General features: G+C 36.8%; 1 pseudogene; it reads right to left on the bottom strand.

Moving 5' to 3' along the window:
• LOC102850118 overlaps positions 1–1,504 on the bottom strand; it is a 3,000-nt pseudogene extending 1,496 nt beyond the window's left edge.
• Positions 1,505–5,066: the final 3,562 nt, after the last annotated feature.

Genomic DNA, 5,066 nt, shown 5'->3' with positions numbered 1-5,066 from the left:
GCCTGATACAGGCCATGGTTTTTATAATCACTTGTTATGCATCTGAGAGTTGGACAATGACTAGAGAGGACAGAAGGAGAATTGCCACCCTTGAGCTGTGGTGCTAGAGAAGAGTATTAAATGTACCATGGACTGCCAAAAAAACAAACAGATTCATCCTAGAGAGGGTTAAACCAGGTTACTCCTTGGAGGCATTCTGGGGCCTCATCTAACATACTTTGGACATGTTGTAAGGAGAGACAGGGCCTTGGAGAGGGACATCATGCTTGGTAGGGTAGAGGGACAGCGCAGGAGGGGAAGACCCTCTATGAGGTGGATTGATTCAGTGACTGGGGTAATCGGGATGGGTGTGTCGGAGGCAATGAGATTGGCACAGGATAGAGCAGGGGTTAGAGCTGTTGTACATAGGGTCGCTATGAGTCACAAATGACTCAACGGCACATAACAACAACAACAAAATTGACAAGGTGGAGATTGGCCCATCTTTTTCCTACAAAGCCACTATTGCATTCACACTACAATAGCCTTTGTGACAGTAATGCAACCCCTATGGATGATGCCACCAGAGATCCATTATATAGTCAACCAATCAATAGATTTGTCTATATGTTGAAAGTTAAATCTTGGTTTATTCCCTTAGTGAATTTTTTTTTATTCTGTTGGATTTTTTGTTAAAAAATTCAAGTTAAAATATTACTGAAAAATTCTCTCATTTCTGCCCTGTAAATGTCTTAAATTTTACTTGATTTGTAGTCTTTCTAGTTACTTATTTTCTCTTAGATCTTTGAATATATTATTTTATTCTATTGAGGATTCAAGTATTATAGTATTTTTAGCCTTTGAAAGCACTTTGTACTTTTCTGTAGTAGCTGCAGAAATTTTACTATTCTGTCCCTCAGTGTAATTTTTTTTCTTGCTTTTTCTTCTTATTTTTATAGTGTATCTTGTATTTATGGTTTCAGATTTCTTCTCAGATTTGGAAAATTGTCAGCCATTATCTCTTTTAAAATTTCTCTTGCTTATTTTCTCTTTCTTCTCCTTCTGAGTTTAGTTGCGCTTGGCAGCTTACCTCTATACTTCTCTTATTGGGAATAAGCTCTCCTTCCTTCTCATTCTTTCCTCCTTCCATCTTTATTCTTTATTTTTCTCTGTCCTGTAAATTAACTATTTTATCAGCTATATCAACTATTTGCTATTAAACTCATTCACTGATTTCTTTTAACATGTTGATTACTTTTGGGTGTTTTACAATATACTCTTAATGCTAAATCTCCCAAATTTGTCAATACTTTTTCTTTACTTGAACATGCCAACTTAAACCAATCAATTATTGCCTTTGAGATGAAACCATCTCCTAGCTGACTCTAAAGCAGGTTTGCAGAGGCTGTAAATAATGTGAAGATAGATTGTCCATCTTAATACACCTAGAGCAGCTGGTGGATGCATATCACCTGTCTATGGATTAGCAGCACAATGCCTTACCATCTAAGCCACCAGAGATCATTTTAACATATTAAGTATGTCAAGTATAGTTAACTTCTTTAACTTCTTTTTTAAATCTTTTTTAAAAAATTAATTTTAATGAAAGTTTACAGAGACTTAGGGTTTCCAGTCATTCACTGTTGCACTTTTCTCCCTGCCCACCTTTCTCCCCCCCCCAATTCACTTTTATCCTTGATGAGTAAAAGAAAAACTTTTCATTGCTATGCAATCCCTTCCCCCAAGTCCACTGCACTGAGTAGCCCTCATTCTATATTTAACTTCTTTATGTAATACGTTTACCCTCTGGATACTTGTCTTATTGACTTATTGTCTTGTCTAGCATTTCAATAACATTGTTTTATTTCTTTGTGTGCATAGGTATAGAGAAATAAGTGATAGATTGGTGAAAAAAGTTATCTCCCTCTAAATTTTCTTCTTCTCTCTTGCCAGGTAGTAAATGGGAGTGCTAGGGAGCTCTGGAGGCCTAATGGTAAGAAGCTGCATTGCAATCATGAAGGCACACTATTGGATTCTACCAGTCGCTCCCTGGGAGAAGGATGGACTATCTCCTCCCATGTAATTAACTGCTTTTGAAAACCCACTGGAGGATCAGCTATGGGTCTGTTCTCAACAGTACATAACAACAATACAACATATATCTCAGTTATCTTCATTGACATTTCAAAGAAGTAATTTGAAGTTAATCCTTTTTACATATTTTTATTTCATTCTACTGTAGTTCCGTTAACAACTGTTATATACAAGACTCTGAGGCACATTGGTCTTTAGTTTTCTAGTATTATCTTTTCTGATTTTGTTAGCTGGATAACGTTAACCTAGCTAAAGAGTTGAGAGATATTTCTTCTTCCTCAATTTCTCAATGATTTTGTACAAAATAGGACTGGGAAACATTGTTATTTGTTGTTGTTGATTGCCATTGAGTTGAGCATTACTCATTGCAACCCTATGGACAAAAGGCCTGAAGCCTTTCTATAACTATCATTGTTTCTCAAAGCACATAGAGTTTCCAGAGACACGTTGCTTAGGAAGAGCTTCTGCTTCCAAACCTGTCTTAAACTGGGAGCTCCACCAAACACTGTCTACCATGGGTAATCGTTATGGCATTTGATACCTCAATGATACCAGGTTCAGCATCACAGCAACCCCAGGTTACCTCAGTACAGCAAATTGACAGAAGACTGCTGTACCACTTAGAAAAATTATGTCCAAAATAAAATAACAACCAATTTTTAAATACAAAGGCCCTCCACAAGGTCTTGTTGACTCTAAACAAGAGGTTTACATAAAAACAGTAATAACAATATGTTGTTGTTGTCATTATGAGAAACTTTAAGAGAGATAAAATAGAGGTAGATACCTATTGAATGCAAACTGGGTTGAACTTTGAAGGAAGCCATCAGAGTGTTCCTTGGAGACAAAGACAATAAAACTTTGTTTTGTATGTTTTGGGCATGCTGTTAGGAAAGGCTATTCTCTGGAGAGGGATATTATACTAAGGAAGGTAGAGGGATGGTGAAATAGAGGAAGACCAACAGTGACTGTAGCAGTAGGCTGAATTGTGTCAGAGATGGTGGGGATGGCACAGGCGAGGACAGGGTTCAGATCTATTGTTCACAAGGTGGCTATGAGTCATCCTCAGCTTGATGGCATCTAATAACAAGAACCAAACTCCAAAAGACACCCTCCATATGATCATTAGTTCTATAGCCATGTGTCTTTTCTGTCTTATAAAATGAACTAAACATGGTCTGTAAATACTCAATACTGCCCTCACTCTTCTAAATTCTCTCTATATCACAGGTTCTGGAAATCATATTTTCTCAAATGCATTGTCAGAACTCTCTGGTCTATATTCTACTAATAGGAGGAACTTCATTAAGAGATTAAAGATGGAAGAAAAATAGAAGCCATGAAAATTCCCGTATAGCTTACATATACCCGCCTTTCTCAGAATAAGATCCAAATGGGTTTTAATCAAATTTCCAAGTTACTATAAATTTTTAAATACTATTTATTGAGCAATCACTGTGTACTGTACTTTTACTGCTAACATTTTAAGACATTATTTTATTGTATTTGATCATGAAAATAGCCTCTCTATTAACTGTTAAGGAGCTCTAGTGGCCCAGTGGCTAAGGTATTGTGCTGCCAACCCAAAGACACAGAGTTTGAATCAATCAACTGCTCTGAGGGAAACAGCTGGGCAGTCCCCTCCCATGAAGTTTACAGCCTTTGAAAACCCACTGTAGGGTAAGCTATGAACCAATTCTGACTCAAGGACAACATATAACAATTTAGCTGTTTGGGAACTCTAGTTAATAGTTCATAGGGAGTTGCACTACTAATCTAAATAAGGTACAACTCTGGTGATTAAAATCCACAAGAAGCTCTACTGGAGAAAGAAAGATAAGACAAGATCCTGCTGTGGGCTTTATGGTCTCCTGAAATATGCTGCCTGGACAGTCTCCTCCTGTGTGATTGTTAGCTTCTAAAATCTCACCCTATGGTTCAGTTATGGGTAGAGTCCAACTCAACAGTATACAACAGCAACATATTTGCTGGGAGAATATCTGAGTTGATTCTCATTAGAGCGAAATGAGGTTTGAGGGTTTTTATATAGTTAATAGAGACACTTAGGATCAGAGAAGTCAAGTAATTGTCACAAAATCATTGGTTGTACTCGAAATTCGACTTGTTAATTTCTAGGGTATAATGCAGCTTGGGCAGAAGCAATCCATTTGGATAATTATATTTCTATCGTATCTACTCTCTACCATTCCATAAACTTCACATAAACAGAAATATCAGTTCCCACACGTTGTCTTGGACCCAGTTACATGTGTTGTTAGTTGACACTGAGTTGGATCAAACTCATCACGACCATATGTGTAACAGAAGGAAGCCTCGCCTAGTCCCAATATTTTTGTTAATGAACAAATGAATAGATAGATGAGAGAAAATTAGGATTTTAAACTTACTTGAGGCATATAGGATTTGTTTTGGGTGGCTATCAATATAATTCTTTATAAAAATCTTAGTTATTTACAAAGAAGCAAAGTCTGGACTGTCAAGTAGTTTGTCAAAGAAGCTGTCAATGGGAAAATGAAGTCAGTCTGGCAGTTTCAACTGTGGTGAGAGGAAGATCTAGCAAGCCCTGCTTCTAGTTACTACCATTTATTTGTTATTATAAAAATACATGTTTATATGAGATGTCAATGATTTAGAATTGAATCTTGTTGTCACTGTTGTTGTTGATTGCCTTTGAGTTAAGCATGACTCACAGCAACCCTATGAACAAAAGGTCTAAAGCCCCTCTACTACTATCAACATTTATCAACGTTCATAGTTTCCAGAGACAAGTTGTCTAGGAAGTGGATGCCAGAGATCTCAATGATATAGAATTTAATCTACTATAGATTAAAATCTGGATTACTTAACTAAACCTTTCTTTTCCATTGGAATACATTTAGAAATTTGGTTGCTAAAGAGACCTCAAATATACTTATGCTACCCTTAATTTGTCCCTGCCTTTCTCACACGTGTCTTTACCCACTTAATTCCCT

The sequence above is a fragment of the Elephantulus edwardii genome, unplaced genomic scaffold (genome assembly GCF_000299155.1).
Source record: "Elephantulus edwardii isolate Elephantulus edwardi_28Jun2011 unplaced genomic scaffold, EleEdw1.0 scaffold00032, whole genome shotgun sequence".
NCBI classification, from domain to species: Eukaryota; Metazoa; Chordata; class Mammalia; order Macroscelidea; family Macroscelididae; genus Elephantulus; species Elephantulus edwardii.
Note: the sequence above shows the minus strand (reverse complement) of the source record. Positions and strands in the feature narration are given on the sequence as shown.